A 14,568-nucleotide genomic window follows, 5' to 3' on the forward strand; every position below is an offset into this window, starting at 1 on the left:
CACCCTCCCCCGCGCACTTTCACTAGTGGTTTACCCTCACCGTGCACTGTTCCCAAGAACTACACACTTCTTTTTAACAGCCCGTCCCAGGGACGTGTCTCAAAGTGCTTATAGCCTGTGATCATTGTCTGGAATTTAGGGTGTTCTGGGTGCCAAGGGTCCACGATCTGGCTCACGCGGGGTTAGGGTGTGAACGCCACTCTGGAGAAAGCCCACGCACCCTGCAGGGCCGTGGCTCTGCGTGCACTTTTTCTGTGTGGGGCCCCGAAGAATCGGCTAAATTAACTGGGTTGCTGTCTTCCTCAGACTCTTGAGTTACAGTCCGTAAAACTCAGTAAGTGACATGCACCTTAGAGGAAGCCAGCAGGTAAAACTTCAGAGGACAAGCGACCTAAACTCCGAAGGTTTAGGTATTGACGTGGGTGGGTCATTTTGCCGTTTCTACTTGAAAGTATTTACGGCTACAGAAGCCTGCCAGGGATTTATTTAGCAAATTCCTCCGTGTGAACTTGAGCACCTCAGAACACAGGGTTCTAAACATGATAGCAGCTGGCGAGCCTGCGAAGAATGATCACGCTCCTCACCAAATTTCAGCCGTATTTAGAACTAGCTTTACTAATACATAGCGCATGCGTTTGTCTTGCTATGGATGCAAAATTGACAACATTATTTTGCAACAGTAATCACAATCGGGATTCTAAGAATGTTATAGCCCACCCTACATCATCTTTCTTTTTTTCCTGGAGGTACTGGGGGTGGGACCTAGAGGCTCCCATGGGAATGAAAAGATTCTTTTCATGTATCATTGTTGCACAAAACGTCAATACAAACGAACGACAAAGCAATTCTCCACACAGCCTGAGGCAGATCCAAAGGAGATATAAATGCAAGGAATTCAGCTGGTTCCTAATAGGTGACTGCCGTGGACGTGTGAGGTTAGAGACTCTGGTTCCAAAATACTCTCTTCCCGGTAAGGTAGGCCTGTAATTTACTAGAGTAGTGAATGTCTTAAATGGGGAGTTTGGAAACAAGTCCACAGGGCCATGGTCCCATGTTTGTTTGCAGCTTTTTCTTTTAAAGATCTATTTATTTATTTTTCATGTATATGTGTACACTGTAGCTGTCTTCAGACACACCAGAAGAGGGCATCAGATCTCATTACAGATGGTTGTGAGCCACCATGTAGTTGCTGGGAATTGAACTCAGGACCTCTGGAAGAGCAGTCTGTGCTCTTAACCACTGAGCCATCTCTCCAGCCCTGTTTGCAGCTTTAAACCAACTATCAAGTCACTCCAGGGTGCTCCAGCACCTACAGCTTCGGCACACACCAGCAAGCCAGTATTACAGGGATGGATGGATGAATGAATGAATGAATGAATGAATGAATGAATGAATGAGTCAGTGAATGGGTGAGTGAATGAAGTCGTCACAGATAACTGTATAAATAAAGGTGCTTGCTCTTAAGCCCAGACTGTGTAATAAAAGGGGTCCTCTCATATCCTGCCTTATGAATATTCCCCTGTCATTTTAAAGGGCCTCCGGTCCATAGCTCCTTAACCCACATGGATGAGGCCTGATCCAGAAGAGTGAGACCAGAACCCAGAGTCTGCTCTGTAGGAAAGGTAGAAGCAAAGGCTGGTGAATCTCTGTAAGTTCAGGGCTAGCCTGTGCTATATAATAAGACCCTCTCTCAAGAAAAAAGAAAGGGATGAGGCAGTTAGGTTGTCAAGGGCATGCCTTCAAAGGAGGAGGTTGGGATCTCCACCCCTTTCATCAATTTCTCGATCATGACCAAAACTTTGAGGTGATTGGTCATGGAGTAAAGCCCCGAAACTGTGCGCTAAACCAAACCTTCCCTCCTGTGAACTGATAGTCTCTGGTATTGGTTATAGTGACAGAAAGCTGACTCACATGGGATCACTGGATCAGTAGTAGTTCATTTTTATTTTGTTCTTTTTAGATTGGGAATTGTTGTATTCTTTTCTTAAGTTGGGCCAGCTTCTGTCTTAGTCAGGGTTTCTATTCCTGACCAAACATCATGACCAAGAAGCAAGTCGGGGAGGAAAGGGTTTATTCAGCTTACACTTCCACGTTGCTGTTCATCACCAAAGGAAGTCAGGACAGGAACTCAAGCAGGGCAGGAAGCAGGAGATGATGCAGAGGCCATGGAGGGATTTACTCACTGGCTTGCTTCCCCTGGCTTGCTCAGCTTGCTCTCTTATAGAACCCAAGACTGTCAGCCCAAGGATCCACCCACAGTGGGCTGGGTCCTCCTCCCTTGAACACTAATTGAGAAAATGTCTTACAGCGTGGAGCAGGATCTCATGGAGGCATTTCCTCAAGGGAGGGTCCTTTCTCTGTGATAACTCCAGCTCGTGTCAAGTTGACACACAGAACCTTCTAGTACAGCTTCCAGCATTCGATGCTCTGTGCTCTCTATGTCTTGAAGTAGCTCCCAAAGTCCATCAGCTCCTAAAGGTTTTGTTGGCACCATTCCCTCTGAGTCATCTTTGTTCTTTGTCTTCAGATGTCTTGTCTTTCTCTCTTCACGAAGGAAGTAGGCTTACCACCAAGGTCTTTCTCTGGCTGCACACCAGGAGTTTCTGAACAGCGGTGGGCCCACCTTGCACTAACTTAGCTAATTCTTCTATGACTCTGCTCAAGGAGAGTTAGCATTTCACCTGCAGAATTACCAAGCAGCTGTTTCTTGGCTGCACTTGTATTTTTGTTGGATAGCTCTTTCTTTTACGTAAGCACTTTTGTCAACTAGCTAATGTGTGTCGCATTGGGAGACAACTTTATCTATCTGTGGTGAACCGAGTATTGTACACGGTGCGGTGGTTTGGGTGAGCAGCGTCCCCACAGGCTGGTGCGTTTGAACTCACGGTCCCTGCTGTGGGTGCTGTTTGAAGAGGTGATGACGGAACTTTTAGGATGGGGAGCCTTCCTGGAGGAAGTGGGTCACTGGGGTCAGACTTGGAGAATGTATAGTCTTGCCCCACTTCCTGAGTGTTGCCCACTGTGTTTTCTGCCTCCTGTTTGTGACTGAAAATGTGATCTCCAGCCTTCCTGCTCCGGCTTCCCACTGCCATGCCTCCCTCAGAGGGCGAACTCTCTATGGAGAAACTCTTCCAGAAGTTGCTTTCGATGTTTTCTCACAACGACAAAAGGTGGCTGATACACTCGGAGACACGACAATCAGTGTCATAATAATGAATTTGACCCCAGTTTCAAATAATGACTGTCATCCTTTGAATCTTATGTCTCTTCTCTTCCCAAGGTAACTGGAGGCTGTGTGCTCCCTTGCTGAGGTGATGGTGAGAGTCAAACAACATAAGCCCGCATTGCAGAGCCTTCTCCACCCGCTGTGCGAGCAGCTTTCATTGCAACAGACATGAACACTTGTCTGACATGAACAGACATGAACAGACAGCAGCTGTCACCATGGAATCACTTCATTTCGCTTAAAAAAGGATTTACTTTATGTTTATGTAAGTACTTGAGTGTATGTACATGCAACACATGTGTGCAGGCGCCTACAGAGGCCAGAAGGGATCAGTTGACCCAGAGTTACAGGTGATTGTGATAAATCATGTGGGTGCTGGGAACTGAACCTCGGTCTCCTGCAAGAGCAGCAAACGCTTTTAACTGCTGAGCCACCTCTCCAGTCCCTGTGTTCGATATTCTTTTAAATTCATTGGGGTGGGGGTGGGGGTGGGGGAGGGGGGCTTGTTGCTCATGTCTCCGTGCGAGGAAACCTAAGACTTTCAACAACCTTCAGATCATTCTGAATACAAATGGTCTCAGTGCAGAGGCCTTTCTACTCCCCTGCAATAATCTAAGTGCAAATCTGCACAGGGCATTTCCCCGAGAGTCAGGGCAGGAGCAGCTGCAGAGAGGAGGCTGGAAAACGGGTCCCTTTCTTTCTCCACCCCACAGCTTCCTAGTCTCCTGCAGTTCACCAGCCGCAGCTCTGGTCACTCAGGGGCTGGCAGGTGTAATGGGTAGTGGGAAGAAGAGAAAGACATTAGAATTCAGCTGCTACTGGGGCTTGTTGCCTCCTTTCTCCATAGTCCTGGAAGATAAACGAATCCTTTTTCTTGCTTTTTAAATATTTATTTATTTATTATCTATAAGTACACTGTAGCTGTCTTCAGGCACCAGAAGAGAAGAGGGCGCCAGATCCCATTACAGATGGCTGTGAGACACCATGTGGTTGCTGGGATTTGAACTCAGGACCTCTGGAAGAGCACTGTCTGCTCTTAACCACTGAGACATCTCTCCAGCCCAAAATGGATCCTTTCTTTGAGGAAGGTTTGTATGACTTTCTTGCCTATGTTCTGCCTGCCCTCCATGCCCATAGCCATCTCTTGTTGGCAGTTCCCTAAGCAGGAATGGTAATTCTGACTCTTTGCCCGTGCTTTGCCCATGCTCAGTGCCCCTCCTAATGGTTCTCTTGGACAAGGCCTAAGCTGACACACGGTGGTGGTGTTCTCGTCGGTCTGACCCACTGGCTCTGGGGCAGCACTCACATTTCCCTTCCCTGGGGTTCTGGGGTGGAGGCCCGAGGTTGATGTCACATGCTGGACTTGGAGCTCACAGACTGAGTCTGGCTGGTCAGCCAGTGCTTGCCTATCTCAAACTGTTGGGGTTACAGTGCCCAATGGGCACTTGTGATCTGACTCATGCCTGTGTGGCATACACTTTACTGGCAGAGCTGTCTCTGTAACCCCAACTTCCCATTTCTCTTGTTTTAATTAATTATTTACTTTACATTCCAATATCAGCCCCCCTCAAGTATCCCCCTTCTCAAAGCTCCTCTCCCCTTTTCCCTCTTCTGTTCTGAGAAGGGGGATCCCCAACTGGGTATGACCCCCCCACCCCACTGCACATCAGTCACTGCAGGACTAGGCGCACATCCTCTCCCACTGAGGCCAGACAAGGTGGCCCAGTTTGGGGAACAGGATCCACAGGCAGGCAGCAGAGTCAGGGACAGCCCCTACTCTAGTTGTTAGGGGACACACATGAAGCCCAAGCTGCACATCTGCTACATATGTGTGTGGGGGGTGGGGAAGGCAACTTCCCACCCTTAAATCCTCTTACATACTACACAATGCCCCATCCTCCTCACCTCCAACCTAAGGACTTTGAGGGCTGTATTTCACTGGTGAATTTTAAAAGTTCACTAATGCCGCATTTTCAGTCCATCTATTTCTAAAAAGAAAAGAAAAGAAAAGAAAAGAAAAGAAACAAAAAAGTCCTAGCTATGGGAGAGTTGCCACCCCTTCCCTTTGGAGTTATACATTTATATATATTTATACAGCACTTAGGAGTTTAGAAAGGAGAGACTTCAAGTTGCTCAGACACAGAGAGAAGCAGTGTTGGAGACGTAACAGTAATGTGAGGTGAGGCAGCCCTGGGCATCTACCTCAAGTACCCAGCAAAGTGTGGAAGACGTGACGCCTCTCAACAGCTTTGCACCCCACGGAGACGGTGTTTTCTGTCACCATTTTCCAAAGATGCTTCTGGACGTCTTCACGGATGGTCATGCTGGCAAGAAAACAACTCAAATGTTTCTTCTCTCTCTGTAGGGCGAGCTATTCAGACTTGAAGATTAAGCCCACCGTGATGGGTTTTAACACTGCCAATGTTAGCTGGTGTTAATGGTGGGAAGTAGCTGTTCTCCAGGTAACAAAGAGCCTTTCAGACAGGCAGCTGTAGGGCAGGCCAGGCTGCCTGGGATGTGGTTTGTGGCTTGTGCAGTGCGTGCTAGCCCACGCCACTCCATTACCCAAACAATACACACTTTTGCCTGAATTTCAATTTCAGCTGCAAAGCATGTAGTTACCGCTCCCTACTGTGTCTCATCCTTTTATTCAGAAAAAAATTGTTTGCTGCTCATGGGGCTGTGGTTTCTATTCTCTCTGTCTCTCTGTCTCTCTGTCTGTCTCTCACTTTCTCTCTGTTTCTCTGTCTCTTGCTCCCATTCCTCTGTCTGTTTCTCTGTCTCTGGCTGCCTGTTTCTCTATGTCACACATACTTTAAAACAACAACAGACCCCTTACCCACTCTTCCTCTTTCTCTCTTTCCTCTCTCCATTTCATTCTCTACATAAACTGTCCCCTCTGGCTTTAGAGTAACCCGGTGGACATCTTGGCATCTGTCTGGAGGCTGAACCTCCATTTTTATTCCCACCAAGGGGTAGGGGTCATGGAGGAGGGCCCTTCATCTTGCCTGCAGTCTTCCCATCTTATCTACGGTTGTGACGTTCTGAATCCCACAGTTCTACTCACACCCGGCCAAGGCGATGTCCACCCACAGGGCGTCACTCATCCTTCTGAGGAAGTGGAAACCTTAGTCCGCATCTCCTCATGACCTCTCCAGTTTCTTGGCTCTGACTACGGTTAGGAAGCTAAATGAGATAAAATGTATTTCTCAGTGAATAACACACGCCTGTCTCCAGAGCCATAAAAACCTTCCTTAAGTCTGCGCCAGGGTGATCCACCCTGGTCTCAACAATCCATGTTCAGGCTCAATGGCTCCTGGGATTTAACAGGACCCTGTCCTTCTACGAGGCACCATAAATCTATGTCTGCCACAACTTTGAACATGACCTGGGTCCCTCACTCCAGGATCGACCTGTGTTACTTTTATTTTCATGGGGAGTGCCCCCAGCAAAGGTTTGCTGAGCCATGAAGGGACTGGGCCTGTAAAGACCTGACCACCCGGTGGGAGGAGCCTGCTCTTCTGGCTCGGAGGGTTGGACTGTGCACTGCCTCAGCAGCTTCAGATGCTCTTGGTCTTGCCTTGGTCTCCGGCTCCTTCACCCACAGGGACGGCAGCCTGCTGAGGTCTTGCTTCTTAACAGTTTCAGAATCTCTGACTTGGGGACCCCCAGTATTCATATAAAGCCAGGCCAGCTAGCGATCACCTGGAACCCCAGCGTTTAGTGGAGAGAAGGGGGGAAACAGGCAGATTCAAGGTCTCACTGGCCAGCCAGGTTAGCCAAAATGGCAAATTACAGGAGCAGCAAGAGATACTGTCTTGGAAAACGTGGAGAGCAATAAAGACTTCTGTCCTCATGTGCAGGCATGAACAAGTGCACATACATGGTCATACACACATACAGACACATGTACAAATATATACACACAAAAACACATACACACATGGACATGCACAGGCATACACAGAGTCACAGGTACACACACACATGTGCACACAAATGCAAACACACAAGCACAGGCACACACAGAGTCACAGGTACATAACATACACACATGTGCACACACATGCATACATACACGCACAGGCATACACAGAGTCACAGGTACACTTATGCATAGAGTCACAGCATACACACACACACACACACACACACACACACACACACACACACACACATCCAGGCCTTCTCAGACATGTGGGCTGCTCATCAAGGGCACCTGCTTAGCACCTGGGCACTTAGAACCTGGAGATGTAGGAATTGATTCCTGTATTGATCCTATGCAGTGGCTATTCACAGCTGCTTTTAATTGCTTGGCCAAGAGAGTCAATCAGAAGCAGCAGTGATGAGCACTGTGGTCAAAGACAAACCCTGGAGCAAGTGTGAGCTCCATCTCGTTCCATCGGTTCCTCATGGGGCTTTTGTGCAGCCCAGATGGTCTGCAGCTGATTCAAGTGGGTTACCCAACTGTAACAAGTGGTAGAGAAGTGGGTGTTGGGTATTTTTCCCAGTAGGTCTCCTCTTTGCTTTTTAAGACCATGAGATGGTTTGTATATGCTTAGCCCAGGGAGTGACACTATTAGAGGGTGTGGCCCTGTTGGAGTAGAATCAGAGATAGGACAGAGGCAGCTGCACTTTGAGTCAGGTTGCTGGAAAGATACAAAGGCAGGCAGATTCCTAAATTCAAGTCAGCCTGGGCCCAGGTGTGGTGGGAATGGTAGTCTCAGGAAGGATCCCACCCAGCTAGCTTATTGTTTGCACTGACCAAGGCAGACAGATCTCTGAATTCATTTGTAATGTTGAAAAAAAAAAAGCGCTTGTTTACTCTCTTTCTAAGAATCGAGGAATACTGATTCATGGGATAACCAGAAGGGGGCCTAGAGTAAATTACTGAATTGATAGGTAAATAAAAGAAATAAAAGACTGGTCGGGTTTTGGTCTTCAAGACCTAACCTATCAGAATGCGCTGTCAGGAGATCTCCAGAGACAGCTGTCTCTGTAGAACACAACGCTGTCAGCTTGTACCCCATGATTTGATTTCAAGTGGTTGCTTTTGCTGCTCCCGAACACCCCTTCCTCAGAAGCCCTTTCCAAGCTAAGGCTGGTCCTTGGCACTCCTGTGCTCATTATAGTACTGATCTCCACAGGCAAGACCTGGATTCCATCTGCTAACGAATAGACAGACAAACAAACAAAATCCCAAGCATACTTTTAACAAGAGTAGAAAAGTAAAAAGTTATGCAGCTTAAATTGAGAAATACAATACACAACTCAAACCCAGTGCCATTCATTGGACGAATCAAGTGCATTAAAGATAGCCTCAGAGGCACCAGAATTTTTGGTGTTGCACTAAGGAAAGGAAATAGAGCATTGTCCCTTGGATTCATTTGACTGAGAATGAGCCCAGGTTTGAACTAGCCACGTTTCTTCTGTTGGTCTCAGTTTGTGGTTACTGATTTGTCTGTAGTCTGTCGGTTGGGTGTCTGAACTGTCCCTATTGCCTGTGTTTGTTCCTGACACAGGGCTTTGCTCTGTATTTATTGAACGGCATGGAGGAAAGAATGTGAGGGTACTGTACAGAAATCCTTAACAGGGTTTTACAAGAAAAAAGAGAGTTATACTCTCTAACTGACCCCAAGTGACCTCAATGTATTCAGAACCACAAACACACCATCACCAAGCGATATCCATATGTTGTTTCCAACATCTACGGTAAATATTGGTTGTGACAGGTTGCTTCTGGCCTGCTTGCTGTTTTCAGCAAATGAGTACTGTAACACACACACACACACACACACACACACACACACACACACACACACACACACACCCATCACTCTCTGGCTCGAGGCAAGAAAGAACACATAATTTAAGATGGAAGGTATATATTAGCTGAGGTTGGGAAAGCTGAGTGTTTGTCCGAGGCAAGAGGTTGGTTGTGACCTTGTTCTTTTAAGGAGGTTAAACAAACAGGCTGAGTACACAGAAGGGCTTCCGGCTAAGTCTTAAGTGACCTCGAGCTGCATTACTAACAGCTGTCAGGGTTAGTGAAAGCTCCAGTCTCTTTGGATACAGGAGATAGTTACGAAAGTTTGTATCACTTCAGTTAGAAGGACCAAGTCATTGACATCGAAAGTCTTCGGAGCAGTGCGTTGTTATCCCAGGACTCTGCTGTGTAGACCGTTGTAGACCTCCAGTAACTTTAAAAAGGCTTTATCTTGAGAAGCTGTATTCTCTACAGAGGACTGGAACTGGAGGAGTTAACTTATCATGAAGGCTATGGAGATATTCTGATTCGCAACTCAAGACTCAAGAATTGCTGTCACAGATGCACGGCACTTCCAGCCAGGCTGATACGATGTATTATAAAGAAATCTACTTAGTTCAATAGTTCACCGCCTTCCTCTTCCACGGGTTTAAAATGTCTCAATGTGCTCATCAGCAGAGCTCAACTGCAGATCTTCATTGGTTACCAAAATTAATGATTAACATATTCTCTAGTCTATGGTTCTGTCAACATCACGAAGTTTGCTTTTAGGGATAGTCACATAAAAAAAAAATTAAGCGAACTTTGAAATTTAGTGTTCGGTTGTCTGTTGTGAGACCCATGAGAGCATCCTTCTTTTTCACTGTTTGTTGTCCCAGTGTAGGAAAACACTGCAATTTGATCCCCCTGAATATCACATATTAAAAACCAGATCATCAGGCTGGAGAGATGGCTCAGCAGTTCAGAGCACTGACTGCTCTTCCAGAGATCCTGAGTTCAATTCCTAGCAACCACATGGTGCCTCACAACCATCTGTAATGGGATCCAATGCCCTCTTCTGGTGTGTTTGAAGACAGCCACAGTGTGTTCATAAACATACAAAAAATAAATAAAAATCAAAAAGAAAAAAGGAATCTTAATTCAAACAGACAACAAATCAACCATCATTTTCCCTCAAGCAACCTCCCAATCTCCATGATGCTTTTAAAGATTTGTTTATTTACTTTTATAGCTGTAGCTGACTTCATGCACACCAGAAAAGGGCATCAGATCTCATTACAGATGGTTGTGAGCCACCATGCAGTTGCTGGGAATTGAACTCAGGACCTCTGGAAGAGCAGTCAGTGCTCTTAACCACTGAGCCATCTCTCCAGCCCCTTTGTGACACTTTTAAAGACCTTAGTGAATCAGACATCTCTTGTTGCAAATTTCTGCTTATGACAGGAATTTTATTTTTTCTTAAAAAATGGTTCCAAGTTAGTGTTGAGCACATTCAGTTGAAAGTAGGAGTTTAAAAAGTAACACTTTGGGCTTATCTCTAGAATGTGCCTCCCATTGTATACTTCCGGAGATTTTCACATGGGTTCACTGAGTTCCCATGGAACCTGTTCGTTCTCTGTCTCTCTCTCTCTCTCTGTCTCTCTCTCTCTCTGTCTCTCTCTCTGTCTCTGTCTCTCTCTCTGTCTCTCTGTCTCTCTGTCTCTCTCTCTCTCTCTCTCTCTCTCTCTCTCTCTCTCTCTCTCTCTCTCTCTCTCTCTCTCTCTCTCTCTCTCTCTCTCTCTCTCTCTCTCTCTCTCTCTCTCTCTCTCTCTCGGAGATTCAACCACATCGCACTTTTAAAAACACACCGATTTTTACTGGTCGCAAAGCCGGTGCCTGCCTTCCGGTAAAGCATTCGATCGATCGCGCGGAGCTTTTGCTGCAGTGTTTGCTGACAAATTTCAAATGTGTAAAATGAACAGCGCTGGTGTCTTTGGAAGATCCGTGACTCTGCTGTTGCAGCCTGTTCTATCGCCTAGGCACATTCACCGCCTGTTAAATACTGCGACAGCCCCAGACCTTAGCCCCAGATCAAGTGACGCCACGATAGAAGCCCATTCGGCCTTGGAACCCGGCGTGTGGCGGCAATGCCTGCAGAAACAGGAACAAAACCTAAGCCAGTGTCCCAATAGGTGGCTGGGAAAGTCCTTAAATGTACTAACCTTGATTTTTTTTTCTAGTTCTGCTTTTTGATAAGTGTCTTGTTAACTGAAATGTGTCAATCTACGACATGGGTTTTTGTGCTTAAAAGCCAAGAACATTAAGGGCTGTAGGATTTGGGCAAGTTCCCTGTGCAGCTGCTGTTGGCTGTGAAGACTTTCTTCTGGCTTTAAGGGTCTGTGTGCCCTCTGAAGGGGGAGAAGCTAGGAGGAGCTGGGGGAGGGGAGAACACGATAAAAATGTATGAAAAACAAGAGCAGTAACGAAATATGTATGGATTCTCTCTAGTTACACGGAGCAGAAACCCAAAACTACGCTCAGATAAACCAATATCTGCCCAGGCATGGTGGCTTTGCCATTAAACCTAGCTCTCAGAACGATCTCTGACTTCTAGATCAGATCGCTGTACGGCATGAGTTCCAGGTCAGCCAAAACAACACAGAAAAACTCTCTGTAGCTGGCTCTGCGCTGTACGCCTTTAATCCCAGCACTAGGGAGGCAGAGGCAGGTGGATCTCCAAATTTGAGGCCAGCCTGGTCTACAGAGTGTGTTAGCATTCTCTCTAAGCTCCACTCCCACGGTTACCTGGCAACAGCTAGGTGTGCTCCACCCCACAGTTACCTGGCAACAGTCAGGTTAGCCTGACAGTATTAAAGGGGCTGCTTGCCCCCTCTTCACTCTCTTGCTCTCTCTTGCTCCCACTTGTTCCCTCTCTCTCTTGCTCTTACCCTCTTCCCCCTTTGTTCCTTCTCTCCCCATTCCCCTCCCCCTTTCTCTCCATGTGCTCATGGCCAGCCTCTCTCTCCCTCTCTCTCTCTCTCTCTCTCTCTCTCTCTCTCTCTCTCTCTCTCTCTCTCTCCCTTTCTTTGTCTCTACTACCCTCTCAACTCCCTTCCCCATCCCCTGAATAAACTCTATTCTATACTCTACCATCGTGTGGCTGGTCCCTCAGGGGGAAGGGATGGGCCCACTGAGGCACCCCTTTCCTCAGACCTCCATAGAACATATCCCCCATCCTTTTATTAATACATCAGACTGAGTTCCAGGACAGGCAGGGCTACACAGAGAAACCCTGTCTCAACTCCCTGTCTTCCCTCCTCCAACCCTCTCCAAAAAAAAAAAAAAAAAAAAAAAAAAAAAAAAAAAAAAAAAATCAGAATCTTGGAAACCCAGAAGGCAAATGATCGTTTCCTGCTTCATGTTGCTTAGAATGGGGTTTTATCTAGGGTGATATTGGCACAGGGACATGGATCTGACCTCCTTATAGGTGAGTCAGCCAATCCACTTCAACGTCAAGGTTTACTTCTGTCCGCTAAAGATTTAGTTGGTGATCGAACAGTTCCATCGCTTGTGGTTTGGGTTTTTGCTCTCTGATCTCGGTAGTGGCTGGGGAGGACAGGTTGATGGATGGGAGCATTTGCCATACAAATGCGAGAATCTGAGGCCCCTGCATCCACACAGAAAACCAGGCATAGCTGTGTGTGCTGGAACTCCGGCCTCCAGGCACAGAGGCAGGTGGAGCCTGGGAACCAAGGGTGAGCCAGTGGTCTCAGGATGTGGGCTGGGAAGCTCTTAAATGGACTAACTTCCCCGGACTCTTGCTGACATCATTCCCAGAGAGACGTGAACAGATGTCTCCTCACCTCAGACAGGGAATTGACCGACATTACTCCCCAAGGCTGGTTTTGTGGACCAGTGAGTTTATTGGGGGTTGCTTAAGGGAGGAGAGATGACTTAGAGACACCTCATCAGTAAAAGCCCATCACTGGGTGCCAACCCATGAAGGCCAGACTCCTGGAGCTTTCTGTGTGATTGTAGGTGTCTCAGTAGGTAGGAGGGGCTCCCTCCTCATTTCTTATATAACCTCAGGGGGGCAGGGACTTGAGAATTTGGTCAGTTTCAGAAACTTCTAGAAACTTGTGAGTCCTTTCCCTACAGGATGGCCTATTTAAATTTGTAGATAATTGCTACACGCCTATGCATGCAAAAGTGCACATACTCACACACTCACATGTGTGTACTATATACACACCACACATGTGCAATTAAAAACATGCAAACAGGACAAATTAGTATGCCTGCTAACTTGAAGACAATATCCAGGTGGTCCCCAGCTGCTGGTTTGACCCCCTGAAAACGATTAGTTGGTAGGTGCCGTCTTTGACTTTTGACCTTTCAGGTGGCAGCTCTGCACACTCTGACCTCTCTTGTGATAATGGGCAGCACACTGAGTCAGTTCCCTCTTACCCAGTGTCTTAGTCAGGGGTCCTATTCCTGCACAAACATCAGGACCAAGAAGCAAGTTGAGGAGGAAAGGGTTTATTCAGCTTACACTTCCACATGGCTGTTCATCACCAAAGGAAGTCAGGACTGGAACTCACACAGGGCAGGAAACAGGAGCTGATGCAGAGGCCATGGAGTGATGTTACTTACTGGCTTGCTTCCCCTGGCTTGCTCAGCTTGCTTTCTTATAGAACCCAAGACCACCAGCCCAGGGACCGCACCACTCACCATGGGCTGGGTCTTCCCCCTTTGATCACTAATGGAGAAAATGCCTTACGGCTGGATCTCATGGAGGCATTTCCTTAAGGGAGGCTCCTTTCTCTGTGATAACTCAACTTGTGTAAAGTTGACACACAAAACCAGTCAGTACACCCAGTGACCACAGGAAAAACATCGACACACTGTAGAGTGTGCTGTTTCACTAAGCTGCCTTGTTTGATAAGGTAGGACGCTGTTCTCATTTCAACTCAAGATACTGACAATTTATGATGGGTTTCATGAGAATGAATGCATTACAAATCAAAGACATTCTGAGTTATAAATTAATATAATATTTTATGTAGAATTTTAAACTTCTTTTTTTGAGTTAGGATCTCAGTACGTAGCCCTGGCTAGCCTGGAACTTATCATGTAGACCAGGCTGGTCTTTAACTCTCGGAGATTGCCTGCCACTGCTTCCCTGTTGCTGGGGTTAAAGGTGTGAGCCATCATACTAGAGTTTAAAATATTAAAAAAATATGTGTTTAAAAACCTTCAAGCAAACCCCACTATGTATTACCTTTTCAGTATTATCAGTATTATTATTATTTTTTTAAATTGAATCCGCAGACTTGTGGAGGCCAAGAAGTATGTATTACACCAGCAAAATGTGTTATTTTGTATGGAGAAATTTTTCACAGCAGCAAACAATTGCAGTGTTATATAATAGATTGTTCATGGGTGGGTTATTAATAGTCAATGAGAGGTTTTTTCCACATACATCTGATGTATAGCTTTTCTTTGTTTTATTCTTAAATGTGTACGGGTGTTTGCCTGCTTGTATATCCATGTACCATGTGCATACAGTGCCCAAGAAGGGCAGAAGAGGGCATTA

This window comes from Rattus rattus, chromosome 4, assembly GCF_011064425.1.
Source record: "Rattus rattus isolate New Zealand chromosome 4, Rrattus_CSIRO_v1, whole genome shotgun sequence".
In the NCBI taxonomy this organism is placed as follows: domain Eukaryota; kingdom Metazoa; phylum Chordata; class Mammalia; order Rodentia; family Muridae; genus Rattus; species Rattus rattus.